Here is a 17,074-nt window from a genome sequence, read left to right as displayed (position 1 = left end):
CCCCTCCCCCAAGTCCCTCCTCCCTACCTTTTATCTTATCCTGCTTGGCACACTCTCCTCATTCCTGAAGAAGGGCTCATGCCCGAAATGTCGATTCTCCTGCTCCTTGGATGCTGCCTGACTTGCTGCGCTTTTCCAGCAACACATTTTCAGCTCTGATCTCCACCATCTGCAGTCCTCGCTTTCTCCCTGTAATTTGAAGTAACCTTCTTCGCTGTCCACAACACCTCCAATTGTTGTGGCATCTTAAAACTTACTAACTATATCTCTTATGCTCACATCCAAATCATTTATATAAATGACTAAAAGTAGTGGACATAGCACCAATCCTTGTGGGACTCCACTGGTCACAGTCTTCCATTCTGAAAAACCGTCTCCACCGTCTTCACCACCACCCTTTGTCTTCTACCTTCGAACCAATTCTGTATCTAAGTGACTAATTCTCCCTGTGTTCCATGAGATCTAACCTTGCTAACTAGTCTCCCTGAGGGAACTTTGTCGAACGCTTTACTGAAGTCCATATAGATCACGTTCACCAGTCTGCCCTCATCAATCCTTAACAATCAAGTTCGTGAGACAAGATTTCCATGCACAAAGCCTCTTGAAAGGGTCCTCAAATGAAGCTTTGTGGGTAGAAATTAGAAATGTTAAGGGGGCAGTTATTTTAATGGGAGTGTATTATAGGCCTCCAAAGTGTCAGTGGGATAGATGGTTCACAGAGGTATGCAATATTCTGTTAATTATACGAGGTGATTTCAACTTTCCCAAAATTAACTGAGATAATCAACATTTTAAGAGTTTAGAAGGGGTGGAATACTTGCAATTTATTCAGGGCAGTCAATACATAGAAGACCTAACAAAGGATAGCACAGTGCTAGATGTCATTCTGAGGAAAGAAGCCAGACAATTGTTCGATGTGGCAGTGGAGGATCATTTAGATGATAGTGACCACATTTAAATTTATAGCGTCATAAAGTCATACACCATGGAAGCAGACCCTCCTGTCCAATCAGTCCATAATCTCAAACTAAATCCCAGCTGACTGTGCTTGACCCATGTTCCTCCAAATGTTTCTTATTCATGTACTTATCTAAATATCTTTTAAATGTTATAATTGTAACTCCATCCACCACTTGCCCATATGAAACATTTTCTCTGCTAGCAAAATGTTGCCCCTCATATCTTTTTTAAATTGTTCTGGACAAGAAAATAGATGGCCTTTAAAAGGTGGCTTTGGATTGAGGGAAGGTAGAGTTTATTAAATAAAGCAGGATCTGGCCACAATAGATTGGGGACAGCTCCTTGTGGGTAAGTCCACAATAGAACAATAGGGGGCCATTTAAGAAAAGGTGTACAGGTCCAACATATACCTTTTCAATAGAACAATAAGTTCAGATAGTGCTAGATATCTAGGACAATTCAGGACTAGTAGGGATTTTAGCAAGTCTAAAGGGAGCAATCCAGTTTTGGCCTTAGAGGAATACATGAAGTACAGAAGGGAATTTAAGAAAGCAATTAGAAGAGAAAAAGGGGGACATGAAAAAGGAGTTGTAAACAGGATTAGGGAAAATCCTAAAATATTTTATAAATACATTAAAGTGAACAGGCTAATCAGGGAAACTGTAGGGCCCAATAGGAACCAAGCAGGCAAGCTGTGTTCAGAATATTGGAAGGGTATTGAGTGAATACTCTGTTCAGTCCTCACTCTGGAAAAGAAGAACATAGGTATGGAATTCAAGAAAAGAGCCTGTGAGGAGCTTGCATAGTTGATATAGGAAATGGGGAGGTATTGGAGGCTCTGCTGGGCTTTAAAATAAATTCCCTCACCTGGGTGAATTGCATCCAACGATGCTATCAGAGGTAAGGCAGGAAATTGCAGGGGCACTGACACAAATTTTTAATTCCTCTCTGGCTGCAGGGGAAGTGCCAGAGAATTAGAGGATGGCTAATGTAGTTCCACTTTTTAAGAGGGATGGTAGAGATGAACATGGAAATTATAGACTGGTGAATTTCAGTGATAAGGAAACTATTGGAGCAAAATTCTGAACGAGTGAATTAATACCACTTGGAAAGGCATGGGTTAATTAAGGAGAGTCAGATGGCTTTCTCAGAGGGAGGTCATACCTAACAAAATTGGTAGAATATTTTAAAAATGTGATCAAATGTGTGGATGAGGGATGTTCAGTTGGTGGAGTTTATATGGATTTTAGCAAAATGCCTGACAAGGTGCCACATGGGAGTCTGATTGAGAATATTAAAGGAGATGGAATTCAGGGAAAGTTAGCAAGATGGATCAGAGCGGGTTTAATAATAGGACACAAAAGGTTAGTGGTTGAAGGTTGTTTCGGCGATGAGACACTGGTATCCAGTAGCATACCACAAGGATCAGTACTGGGACCCTTATTGTTTGTTATACATAAACGATAGAGATAAGATTATGGTGGGAATGTTAAGAAAATTTGCAGATGAGACCAAAATTGGTCGAGTGGTTAATAGTGAAGAAGATGGTTGGAGGCCACAGGAAGATATGGATGGGTTGGTCAGATGGGCAGACTAGTGGCAGACGGTATTTAATCCAGATAAATGTGAGGTGATGCATTTTGGAAGAAGAAACAAGATGATGGAGTATTCAATGAATGGCTTAGGCAATGAAATGAATCACAGGGTTGTTATGGTGCAGGTGGAGGCCATTCAACCCATCATACTAGCTCTTCAAATGAGCAATATTACCTTAATACCCATCTTGCGCTTTTCCCTCTTACACTTGCATGCTGTAGTTCTATCCCAGTAATCACACAACACCTTCTTCAAGGCCTCAATTGCCCTGCAGAATTAGTTGTTCATTTTAGTCCAGGCCCTCATTTCATTCCTGGCAATTATTCACATATCCCTAAAGCTGACAGAGCACATGAATAGGATAGTTAAAAAGGAAAATGGGACAATAGCTGTCATTCTCCATGGCATAATGTAGAAGAGTAGGAGGTAATGCTGGATTGGTCAGGCCACGACTAGGGTGGGGCCAGTGTAGTTGCGGAAGATGGATTGTTCCACATACCCTACGAAGAGGCAGGCATAGCTGGGGCCCATGCGGGTGCCCATGGCTACTCCTTTTGTTTGGAGAAAGTGGGAGGATTGGAAAGAAAAGTTGTTCAGGGTGAGGAGGACCAGTGTCAGTCGAAGGAGGGTGTCGGTGGAAGGGTACTGGGTGGTACGGCGGGAAAGGAAGAAGCGGAGTGCTTCTTGACCTGCCTGACCTGCCTTGATGCTGCCTGACCTGCTGTGCTGTTCCAGCAATAAACCCTTGATGCTGCCTGACCTGCTGTGCTGTTCCAGCAATAACCCTTGATGCTGCCTGACCTGCTGTGCTGTTCCAGCAATAAAGTTTCAACTAATATCAGCATGTACTTTCCTGACCCATCTAATAGAGATTAAAGCACGCATGAGAAAACCTTGAATAGCCCAACCAGATCACAAGGGGCAGCTTTTGTTATATTCCTCAGTTCACAATTGTAGAATCAATATAATATGATAAGTCAACTCCCAAGAAAAAGGTTCCAACCACTCCCAGGAATGACCACTATTATTGACCCTTGGAGGGTGTCTTGAGAGTACCCGAATTTTCAACACCATCTTTGTCTGTCTTCTTGCTTTAAGTAGAAGTAGGACTCTTGACTCCTCCAAAATATCTATTACTGGCATACACTGTAATAGTCTTGTTTAATTTTTCCTGGTGATCACGTGCAATGATTTTCTGTTAGTAAAAGGTGGGGAATTATGTACTGATACATTAATGATCAACTTTCATCTGTGGGGAAGCAACTAAACAATAATGAATCACAGAGTTGTTATGGTGCAGGTGGAGGCCATTCAACCCATCATACTAGCTCTTCAAATGAGCAATATTACCTTAATACCAATCTTGCGCTTTTCCCTCTTACACTTGCATGCTGTAGTTCTATCCCAGTAATCACACAACACCTTCTTCAAGGCCTCAATTGCCCTGCAGAATTAGTTGTTCATTTTAGTCCAGGCCCTCATTTCATTCCTGGCAATTATTCACATATCCCTAAAGCTGACAGAGCACATGAATAGGATAGTTAAAAAGGAAAATGGGACAATAGCTGTCATTCTCCATGGCATAATGTAGAAGAGTAGGAGGTAATGCTGGATTGGTCAGGCCACGACTAGAATATGTATACAGTTCTGGTCACCTCAATACAGGAAGGATGTGATAGACCTAGCGAGGGTATTCGAGATGGTTCATTAGGATGTTGTCTGAAATGGAGAAATTGGGCTATAAGGAGAAACTAGAAAGGTTTGGGTTGTTTTCTTTTCTTGTTTTCTTACACCAGTGATATGGAAATTGAGCATATAGGAATTTTCCTGCTTTTTTGTAAACATACTTGGGCACATTTTTACATCAGGTGGATGCTGATGTTTTAGCTGTCCTAGAATAGCTTGGCAAGGGGAATGGCCAGTTCAGGGGCCATTTTACTGAAACCCATGAGATCCAAAGGGAAAGCTGTTGGGCAATGATAGTGTCCCTATTTCTGAATCAGGAGGTCTGGGTTCAACTCCCACTTGCTCCAGAAGTGTGTCATAACATTTGGTTAATCTAATTCATGGAAATAAATGGCTCTTGTGGCCATAACTCTGAACCAGATGGCCTGACCCAGACATGCCATGGCACATCTGAACAGGTTGACTCAAAAATTTCCATAAGATCCTGGCAGGTTAGATATGCAGAAGATATTTCCTGTTATGGGAGAATGACAACCTAGGGATAACCCATTTTTAAATATGAGGTGAATTTTTTTCTCAGAGGGACGTGAGTCTTTGGAAACCTGTTCCTGTAAATTTGATGGATGCAGAGTTCTTAAACATTTTTAAGAAGAGCTAGATTCTTGTTAAGCAAAGGGGTAAGAGGTTATCATGAGTAGGCAAGAATGTGGATTTGAGGTTATAATCAGATCAGCCATTATTTTATTTTCGGCAAAACAGGCTCAAGAGGTAAATGGCTGCGAAGGTAGTGAGATCTCCCCAAGTACCCACTCAAAGAGAAGGGTAATTTTTTTAGATTTTAAAGGCATTGAAGGGTTTAGGAAGAAAGTAGGTTTATGGAATTGAGATGGAGGATTAGTCATGAGCATATTGAATGATGGAACAGGCTTGAAGGGCCATATGGTTTACTCCTGCTCCTAGTTTCTATGTTTGCTTGATTTGAAATGTTCTCTTTTCTCCAGCCCATGTGTGAAGTTATTAAATTCCTCATTGATTTGTATAATTAAGTTATTAGATTGTATCAGTTGACTAAGTGAATGCATCTAAACTCTTTAATTAGGAACCATTAAATGAATTAACTCAATGATTTTAATATCAGCATGTACTTTCCTGACCCATCTAATAGAGATTAAAGTACGCATGAGAAAACCTTGAATAGCCCAACCAGATCACAAGGGGCAGCTTTTGTTATATTCCTCAGTTCACAATTGTAGAATCAATATAATATGATAAGTCAACTCCCAAGAAAAAGGTTCCAACCACTCCCAGGAATGACCACTATTATTGACCCTTGGAGGGTGTCTTGAGAGTACCCGAATTTTCAACACCATCTTTGTCTGTCTTCTTGCTTTAAGTAGAAGTAGGACTCTTGACTCCTCCAAAATATCTATTACTGGCATACGCTGTAATAGTCTTGTTTAATTTTTCCTGGTGATCACGTGCAATGATTTTCTGTTAGTAAAAGGTGGGGAATTATGTACTGATACATTAATGATCAACTTTCATCTGTGGGGAAGCAACTAAACAATAATGAATCACAGAGTTGTTATGGTGCAGGTGGAGGCCATTCAACCCATCATACTAGCTCTTCAAATGAGCAATATTACCTTAATACCTTGCGCTTTTCCCTCTTACACTTGCATGCTGTAGTTCTATCCCAGTAATCACACAACACCTTCTTCAAGGCCTCAATTGCCCTGCAGAATTAGTTGTTCATTTTAGTCCAGGCCCTCATTTCATTCCTGGCAATTATTCACATATCCCTAAAGCTGACAGAGCACATGAATAGGATAGTTAAAAAGGAAAATGGGACAATAGCTGTCATTCTCCATGGCATAATGTAGAAGAGTAGGAGGTAATGCTGGATTGGTCAGGCCACGACTAGAATATGTATACAGTTCTGGTCACCTCAATACAGGAAGGATGTGATAGACCTAGCGAGGGTATTCGAGATGGTTCATTAGGATGTTGTCTGAAATGGAGAAATTGGGCTATAAGGAGAAACTAGAAAGGTTTGGGTTGTTTTCTTTTCTTGTTTTCTTACACCAGTGATATGGAAATTGAGCATATAGGAATTTTCCTGCTTTTTTGTAAACATACTTGGGCACATTTTTACATCAGGTGCATGCTGATGTTTTAGCTGTCCTAGAATAGCTTGGCAAGGGGAATGGCCAGTTCAGGGGCCATTTTACTGAAACCCATGAGATCCAAAGGGAAAGCTGTTGGGCAATGATAGTGTCCCTACTTCTGAACCAGGAGGTCTGGGTTCAACTCCCACTTGCTCCAGAAGTGTGTCATAACATTTGGTTAATCTAATTCATGGAAATAAATGGCTCTTGTGGCCATAACTCTGAACCAGATGGCCTGACCCAGACATGCCATGGCTACACTTGCATGCTGTAGTTCTATCCCAGTAATCACACAACACCTTCTTCAAGGCCTCAATTGCCTTGCAGAATTAGTTGTTCATTTTAGTCCAGGCCCTCACTTCATTCCTGTTGATCTTGATGGATTGCCACATGTTTAGTGGGAAATTGGAGAAATGGCATGAATTATTGAAATCATCACTGCATCATTTGTTCAAGGACTCTGTTGACTTTATTCTCAAACATTAAAGCAGGAATTGGAAAATCCTCAGGAATCTTTCCCCCTGAGTCTGCACAATGCTTGAACTTTATTCCACTATTAGCTGTTATAATTGTATAAGAACGTGAAATTGCCAGCAGCCCAATACCTACCAGCACCACTATCGATTCTTTTTCCTCTTTCCCAGCAGTGAAGGTGCTTAATTGCCTCTCACATGTAAATGATTGTGAGGATGTCAGATCAGGAACTTCAGTTTCTCTCCTGTCCTCTACAAGGTGCTGTCAATGCCAAAGACTACTGGGTGAGGATGCAGTATTAAAACTGGGACTGCTGTGGTCACATCTTGACTAGAGAAATGGTGTCCAGTGATTGTTATCCTTCCTGCCATAATGATTTCAAACCTTCAATACTGGATGTTCTATTTTAAAATCTTTCAATCTTCAGGGTAGTTTTTTTGCTTAACTTTGTTACTTTCATATCCATGTTACTGTAGTGGAGCTTGACTTAATTTTCTAGGGACAATTTTGCAAAAGCTCTTTTGTTCTGTCTGTGGGTGTCACACTAAACTGTCACTTGCCTTAAGTCCCGATCCCTCTCTGATTCTGACCTCTTTCTGTCTTTAGCTTTTCACACTCCAACAAAGTTTAATGTCTGCTGAACACTCTGCAGTCTCTCTTGCTGATGGGCCAGGATTTCCAAGAAGTATGTATCAAGGGTCCACAGACAATATGTCCCTATTAGGGTAAAGGGAAAAGTTAGTAGATTTATAGATCCATGGCTGATGAGGGATATTTGAGACTATGGCCAAGAAAAAGAAGAAGGCATACATTGGGTTTAAGCTATCAGGCTTAGGTGAATGCCTAGATGACTATAAAAGTGTAAAAACATAGTTAAGAGGGAAATCAGAAGAGCAAAAGTGAGGTATGCGATAGATCTGGCAGGTAAGGTTAAAGATATCACAAGAGGTTGAATAGCTATATTAAGAATAAAAGTCTGGCTAAGGAGACAGTAGATCCCCTTAAAGATCAGCATGGCCAGAAATGGGGGAGATTTTTTATTGAATATCTCTCCTCAGTATTTACTGAGGACATAAGCCAGGGAACTACAGGCCGGTGAGACTGACATCAATGGTAGGCAAGTTGTTGGAGAGGAACAGGAACAACCAACATTTGGATTGTCAAGGTCTGATTAGGGATAGTCAGCGTAGATTTGTGCGTGGGAAGTCATGTCTTAGAATTTTTCGAAGAGGTAACCAAGAGAATAGATGGGGGTAGGGCAGTGGATTTTATCTATATGGACTTTAGTATGGTCTTTGACAAGGTCCTGCATGGCAGGCTAGTTATGAAGGTAAGGTCGCATGAGATCTAGGGGCAGCTAAGTAATAGTGTTAAAAATTGGCTTCATGGTAGGAAGCAGAGGGTAATGGTTGAATGCTTTTTCTCAGATTCAAGGTCTGTGATGAGTGGTGTGCCCCTGGGGTCAGTGCTGGGACCTTTGTTATTTGTTATTGACATAAATGGTCTGGACGTGAATTTATAAAACATGGTTTGTAAGTTTGTGGATGAAACAAAATTAGGAGGTATCGTTGATAGTGAGGAAGGTTATCAAAATTTACAGAGGGATCTTGGTCAGATTGGAAAGTGAGCTGAAGATTGGCAAATGCAATTCGACACAGATAAGTGTGAGAAGTTGTACTTTGGAAAGTCAAACCAAGGTAGGACTTATACAGTAAATGGTAAGGTCCTGAGGAGTGCTGTGGAACAGAGGGACCTAGGAGTACAAGTACATAATTTTTTGAAAGCACCACCTCAAGGATGGACAGGGTGGTGAAGAAGGCATTTAGCATGCTGGCCTTCATCTGTTGAGGTACTGAGTTTTGAAGTTGGGACATTATGTTACAGTTGTATAAGTCGGTGAGGCCGCACTTGGAGTATTGTGTACAGTATTGGTCACCGTGTTATAGGAAAGAGGTAGTTAAACTGGAAAAAGTGCAAAGAAGATTTACAAGGCTGTTGCCAGGACTAGTAGGCCTGAGTTATGGAAAGAGGTTGGGCAGGGTAGGACTTTATCCCTCAAATGTGGGAGAATAACGGGTGACCTGATTGAAGTGTATAAAATCATGAGGGGCATAGATAGGGTGAATGCATACAGCCTTTTTCCCAGGGAATAGGTATTTAAAACAAGATGGCGTAAGTTTAAGGTGAGAGAGAAAGATTTAAGAAGGACCTGAGAGGCAACATCTTGATGCAGAGAGTGATGTGTATATAGAATGGGCTGCCAAAGAAGTGAGTACAATAGCAACATTTAAAAAACATTTGGATAGGTACATGGATGGGAATGGTTTAGAGGGATATGAACCAAATGCAAGCAATTGGAACTAGCTGAGTGGGCAGCATGAATCAGTTTAGGTCAAAGAGCCTATTTCCATGCTATATTACACTATGACTCTAATTGGCAATCACACACAGCTTGTCACTCTGCCTCGTTTTAATTCAATGATTCTGTTCAGAGCTGCTTCAGAAATGCAGAGCAATACTTAGATTCTTACAGGTCCCTGTCATGTAGGTCAATCAGAGGAATGCACACCAGGCCCCCTTTTTCAATTTTGCAATTAAAAATACCAATATCACAGCGTAACTATATGGGCTAAATGGGAGGTTAGGTTGCCAGGTGGATAAGGTTGGGGGCTAGGTGGTTAGACTAGATTAGAATAGGCAAAAGATTAGGAGGTCATGTGTGTTGGGTCCAGTGGTTAAATGCGGGTTCAGTTCAGTGTATGGGGAAGGTAAACTTGGGTGGTAGTTATTACTTAAATAATTACTCAGCTGTTGAACTAGGTATTTAGAGGTCAAACTTTCTTCTTGACTTATTATTTACTTACATTCTTTTTTACATTACATTACAGTGTGGAAACAGGCCCTTCGGCCCAACAAGTCCACACCGACCCGCCGAAGCACAACCCACCCATACCCATACCCATACCCCTACATTACACTAAGGGCAATTTAGCATGGCCAATTCACCTACCTGTACATCTTTGGACTGTGGGAGGAAACCGGAGCACCCGGAGGAAACCCACGCAGACACGGGGAGAACGTGCAAACTCCACACAGTCAGTCGCCTGAGGCGGGAATTGAACCCTGGTCTCTGGCGCTGTGAGGCAGCAGTGCTAACCACCGTGCCACCGTGCCACCCACACTTAACTGCATTAGGATTTTGTTTTTGTCAATACATACTTTTGGAGGGTTCCAGGCATTGAAGAAATGCTGAGCAGAGTCTTCAAATTCCTTGAAACTTCCTTTGGACACTGCTATGCTGGAGATTCCACAAGAACTCCATGTGTAACTTCCATCTATGCTGGAAAAAAGATTTCCTCACTGTCAGAAAATCAATGAGTCTGTACTTCTGTTTTTTGTCAGCTGACAACTGAACCAGTGTAGAGAAGGTAGCTATTTTTCTGTTTATTTTATTTAATGTGAAATGAAATGGGAAAATAATGATTTTTAAAAAAAGAGTCATGTTACTTGCTTTCAAAAAGTGCAGCAATGTTTCAACCTTTCCTTGATTTTTAAAATCATTATTTTCCCATTACATTACAATCCCATTACAAATCTGTCAATTATCTTTAAGACTTCAATTATATCACCTCTTAATCTTCTTCAAAAGTGTAAAAAGATTTTTTAAAAATTTTGCTGTATTTTGATTATGGAACGAAATGGGAAAATAATGATTTTTTTAAAAAGAGTCATGTTACTTCCTTTCAAAATTGCAGCAACGTTTCAACTTGCCTTGGTTTTTAAAATCATTATTTTCCCATTTCATTCCATAATCAAAATACAGCTAAATTTAAAAAAAAATTTTTTTTACACTTTTGACGAAGATTAAGAGATGCTATAATTGAAGTCTTAAAAGATAATTGACAGATTTGATAGGATAGATTGACAGAAAAAAAGGAACATTGTTTTGGATTGAATTATCTGGTTTTCCTCTGAATGAGTGAGGTGGAATGGAAAGTTGGTCTACTCACTCCAACTTCTAAATCAAGAATTGTCTAGCTAATTGGTAGCTAGTTGGGGCAATAGGACTATTTGGCATTGAAGGGTCTCCCCACTTATTTGATATCGAGGGCAGGACTTTCGGCATGAGAGGGATTATGAGCACACCAGAAGTCTGTTCTGGTTCTGTCATGGAATCATATAGCATGGAATTAAAACCTTCTATCCAACCAGTCCATGACATCATATTTCCCAAACTAAACTAATCCAACTTGCCTGAGTTTGACTCATATCCTTCCAAACCTTTCCTATTCATTAACTTATCCAAAAATCTTTTAATCATTGTAACTATATCTGTATCCATCACTTTCTCTGGCGATTCATACCACACAAGAACCGGTCTCATTTTTTCCTCATGTCCTTTTTAAATCTTTCTCCTCTCACCTTAAAAATAGGTCCCCTAGTTTTGAACTCCCCCACCCGAGGGAAAAGACCCATGTCATTACACCTGATGTAGTATTTAGCTAACATTCCAAAGGGAATGGATCAGTAAAAGTAAGGAGGATTTGATAAAACCAAACAAGTATACTAGTCAGACCACAGCATAATGTGAACAATTTTGGGCCCTTAATCTAGGGAACGATATACTGGCATTGGAGGCACAAAAGTTCACTAGGCTGATCCTGGGTATGTAGGAATTTTCTAATGAGAAAGGGTTGAGTAGATTGCGACTCCACTCAGTGGAATTTAGAAGAATGACATGCAACCATTTTGAAACATAAAAGTTTCTTTGGGGAATGCTGAGAGTTTGTTTTCCTTTATGGGAGAGTCTAGGACCAGAGGGCATGAGCAATGGATCACCCAATTTAACAAAGATGCAGGTATATTTCTTCTCAGATGGTAGTGAATCTGTGAAATTCTTTACCAAGGAAGTTTGTCAAGGCTACATCGACAAACATATTTAAGCTTGAGATTGAAAATCCGTCTATCAGTAAGGGTTATAGGGAAAAGGCAGGAGAATGAAGTTGAGGGATATCAGATCAGCTATGAACTCACTGAATTGAAGAATAGATTCAATTGGCTGAATGACTTACTTCTACACCTAAGTTTTACTTAGGCTATGGGTGCTTACAATATTCTGGCAATAATATTAAAGGTCTGTTCTCCAAAACAAGCCACTTCCCTTTTTTTCCTACTTGCTGTTTAATTACTGCATGCATCCACAGTACCATTCATAGATGTTTCCATCTGCTGTTCTGCTGCTGCCTTGTACCTGATATAACTCGATCCAAATATTGTCCTGCATGACAAGTGTTAAATGCAATTTAAAGAAGTGAGAAATTCCAACCAATTGACTTTTTAAACCTGTAATTTACAATGGCTGTTGCTTCTGTTTCAGTACTCCCTCATTCTCCATATTGTGGGATGACATTGGATTGCTGACAAGGACCTTAATGGCTTCAGGTTGTAAAATACAAATCCATTTAACACTAGACCAGGGCCATTTAAAGGTGATGTCAGGCAGCACTAATTAATGGAAAGGTAATGTAAACCTCGACCTCTTCCTTCAAAATGTTTGCTGAGGCTAAACAAATCAGAAATTTCAAAACCCAGATTGCCTAACAAAAATCTGTCAAAGATATTAAAGCTAATAGAACCAAAGTTACCAGCGTTATGACACAATGGTGAAGCCCTCTGTTAATTAAACCAAACACCCAGAAAGTTTCACTTCACCTTGTAATCCGTTAAAATGACAGAGAACTACCAAATTCCGTTATTTAAAGAATATAACATCAATTTGATTTTTTAACTCTAAAAGTGAACATTAAACAATAACTATTTATAATCTAAGCTCCCCTCTTTCTTAACTGCTTATTATTTGCCTCCAACTCTATAACAATATGCTATTCCAATACGACACTTATTAAAATTACATCAAGTTAATTTTAAAACCACAGGTGCTGTCAGCTTCTGTGACTTCACTCTTCTGGCTGCTGAATTCCTTTGGCTGTCTTCTTCCTTTTTACAATGAGTACATTTCACATGAAAAGGTACCTTTGATAGAGAGTATTTTTTAAAAATACCTTGGATCGGTCTTGATGGCAGTTGCTCTCTTACAAATTTTCAATATGTCTATATTTTTATATTCCCAACATTGGATTGTCTCATTGGTTTAGTGTTGGCAAAACAATAAATTCAAACTTGATTGTGTTTTAGTATCCTGGGGCATAATTTAAACTGATTGGTTAAATTTGAATTGTTGTCAAAACAGCAACCAAAATGCAGGTATCCATTTCACAGCCAAATGTTACATATTTTCAATTTTCCAATACACTCTGGTACTGACATTTAGTCATATACACAGCTGCTTGTAATCTCTCTGTTCAGAATAGCATTCACTCTCTCTTAAAGGTACAGTACACGCCTTCAACTTCATAACACTATGTAGAGTTAAGATACCAAAGAGCCATGACATGACCTAAATGAAAGACAAACAGATCGAGAGGATAAATAACTAAATGTTAATTCCTATGTTTTGTTGGCTTTTATCTTCTCTCAAAATTGGGTGGCATTTAATACCAAACTTTTCATGAAGAGGGCAAAAGTCATTTAATTGGGCATGAGAGAGGCATGTAATAACCCCATTGCCTTCCTGCCTGTAACTCGATTATGTCTGGCTGGACATAATCCATCCAGATGTCTGTCTGGCTGGACATCTGGATGGATGCCCAGCCTAGAGTTGCCATTTAATGCTTGCTTATCATTTGCATTCCATCGCTACTGGTATATTCATCCAGCATTAAGTGAATAGCACACTATTCAAGAAACCTGTAAAACAAACACCTATTGGGGTTCTAGGGATGTGTGCCTCTCTTATTCAAAAACAATCAATGCCTGGGGCAAACCCTCAGGAAAGAGTACTTGCTACAAAGCTACTTCACCCTGCAGTTGCTGCCTCCATTATGACTTGCAATACTTAATTTTTTCTTCTCCTATCACTCATCTTTGGTCTTGGGCATCAGATGGGCATATTACAGTTATAGCCTCCCTGGTGACTCTGCCAACAATGAAGAGATGGCTGTGGCCTTTGATTCGATGGGAAAGACTTCTTCTGTTGGAGTCCTTGATTCCAGCGAAGGCCCAACAATATCCAGTTATGTGCTTGATTAGCATGTCATTGTCAAGAGTTTTCCTGAAAATAAGCACTTTGAGACTCTCAACGGTTCTCCTGTCTCCAGACTAGATTCCCCTCACCAATGTTTAAGTGATTTCCATAGTAATTGAAATGATTATCCTCAAGGTAATGTTTTTAAATTTGGAATTGAACTCGATATCCCTCAGCAAAACTTCATCCTTATTGTACCAACTTTGTTAGTTTCTATGCGGACTCCAACAAATGAATTCTCCTCCTGCTCAAATTTTCTTTGCAGCTGAGTGGAGATGTTTTCAAACTGTGCACAGGGCAAGGAAGACAACTTTCAGAATTCCTGATTACAAATGCAGAAGACAGTACAGTAACTGTACTGAAACTTATTACTGCCAAATACATTTTAATACCCTTCCTACTCCATCATGTTGACCTTGCTACCATTCACATGGGACTCAAGTAACAATTACATGTTAAATAAGGTCAAAAGCTGAGATTTCTCCTTCACCATAAATCACAGGTTCAAATCAATGGGAATCCCAGTTGGAGGGTCAATAAATGGGAGAGGGGATTCATGCTGCAATTGAGATGGGGGTGAGTGCAGAATGTTTCTGAATTCTGCATTGGCTATTGTAACTTTTTTACTCTGCGAGTAAACAAAATGAAAGTTATTTTAATAATTACCAGCACCTTGTACCTCACACTGCTGACATTTTTATGCTGAGCTTCTACTTTCAGCTAGCCCATGTGTTTCATTATAACATTTTGATTAGATTAGATTCCCTACAGTGTGGGAACAGGCCCTTCGGCCCAACTAGTCCACACCAACACTCTAAAGAGCAACCCACCCAGACCCATTTCCCTCTGAATAATGCACATAACACTATGGGCAATTTAGGATGGCCAATTCACCTAACCTGCATATCTTTGGATTGTGGGAGGAAACGAGAGTACCCGGAGGAAACCCACGCAGACATGGGGAGAATGTGCAAACTCCACACAGACAGTTGCCCGAGGGGGGAATCGAACCTGGGACTCTGGTGCTGTGAGCCAGCAGTGCTAACCACTGAGCCACCGTGCCGCCCTGTATAATATTTCTGTATAACTTTTTCACAAGGTAGTTTAACATGACTTTTGTTATGTTTAAAACGTAATGTTAACTTCAGTATTTTAAATATGAATGATTTGGAGGTGCTGGTGTTGGACTGGGGTGTACAAAGTTAAAAATCACGCAACATCAGGTAATAGTCCAACAGGTTTATTTGGAAGCACTAGTTTTCGAAGCACTGCTCCTTCATCAGATGGTTGTGGAGTATAAGATTGTAAAACTCAGAATTTATAGCAAAAGTTTACAGTGTGATGCAACTGAAATTATATATTGAAAGAGACTTGGATTGTTTGTTAAGTCTCTCATCTGTTAGAATGACCATGTTGGTTTCAGTTCTTTCATATGAAATACACAAAACTTTTTTTAAAAGTTACATTCTCAAAAGAACGTTGACAATAGGCGCCACGTTGGCCCAGATAATGCATTGAAGGTGTGAGGTGCCCCAATGTTCGGACTGATCCTATTTAAAAAAAAAAGAATTTACTGAATCTTACATGAACTCATGCAGTTTTTGAGCAAAACTAAATGTAATTCTGCAAATACAAGTTCATCCCACAAACTTGTAAGTGTACGTGTGTGTGTGTATAGTGGGGGTCACCTGCAGTGTGACATGAATCCAAGGTCCTGTTTGAGGCCATCCCCATGGGTACCAAACTTGGCTATCAGCCTCTGGCCGGCCACTTTGCTTTGTTGCCTGTCCTGAAGTCCGCATTGGAGAATGGTCACCCGAAGGTCTCAGGCCAAATCCCTTCGAATCATTTCAAGTAGATAGCCCAGACCCTAACTTTTCTAATTGGTTTAAACAGATGGAAAGTGGATAGTCCAGGAGTGATACAGCTGGCCCAGCCACTCAGTTAAAAAAAAAAACAGAATTTATTTATACAGGAACAAAAGAAAACTGAACTTAGAATAACATAACTATTTGAAAACCCAATCAACCATATTGCAAATTAATGATGTGTTCCAAATACTTGCAACATCCCCATAAACACCCCCTTGGGGGAAGAAAAGATAAAATCAAACATAGGTTCTTATAGGAGAGATGTCAGAGAGAGAGAGAGAGAGAGAGAGAGAGACAGTGTCAGCATGGACCTGCTTCTTTGACCAGTAGCCTCAAAAAACTGACTGCTTGCTAAAACCAAACCAAACTAAACCAGAGAAAAGCTGAGCTGGAAGAACTGGCCACTCCCCTTCCATTGTACTTTTTTAAAACTTGAAAGCCCTTTGAAGGCAGTATCTGTTATCTATAATCAAATTGACCCTAAAACCCATACTAATTTATCTTGTCATAGGAACAACAAAGTCAAAATATAGTTAACGAATTTGAATTAAAAATTTAAATTTAATCTTTTAATCTTTTGAATGATTTTTTAATAGTTTAACTTTATCTAGTAGAACAATTAAATAAATTACAGACTGTTGCGTTATGCCCCACAATCTATAAGCCTTTAAGAGACACACTCATGATGTCATAATAGTATCATAGCACGTGACCTGAACATCTAAAGATGTTAGACTCTGTCTTAATTCAGATCACTTGAAGCATGGGATGCTACCAGAAGCATTCTTTTTGTTGTAACAAAAAAATTAATATTATTTCAAATACTTGAGTGTCTGTGAATGTACACTATTGTATATGGCATATAGCTGTAATTAATATCTAGATCTTTAAATATCACATTATCAACACATAGTTTTCCTATGTAATCATTGCTGTATCAGGTAAAAGACCCCTACTGGAGATAAAGCCTACACCAGATGCACCAAAGTAGCACTTTCATCATATCGCCAGTATATTCCAGAGATACAGTGTGCTGATCATTCTGTCAGTGAAAGTTATTATTACTGTGCAATCTGCCCTTAAAGAAAAAATATATTAAGATAGAAGCATGTCACATCTCAACATAAAGGTTAAATTTTAATCTCCTGGTGTCAGTACATAATTATCATTGGGAA

This window comes from Chiloscyllium plagiosum, chromosome 6 (genome assembly GCF_004010195.1).
Source record: "Chiloscyllium plagiosum isolate BGI_BamShark_2017 chromosome 6, ASM401019v2, whole genome shotgun sequence".
Classification (NCBI taxonomy): domain Eukaryota; kingdom Metazoa; phylum Chordata; class Chondrichthyes; order Orectolobiformes; family Hemiscylliidae; genus Chiloscyllium; species Chiloscyllium plagiosum.
Note: the sequence above shows the minus strand (reverse complement) of the source record.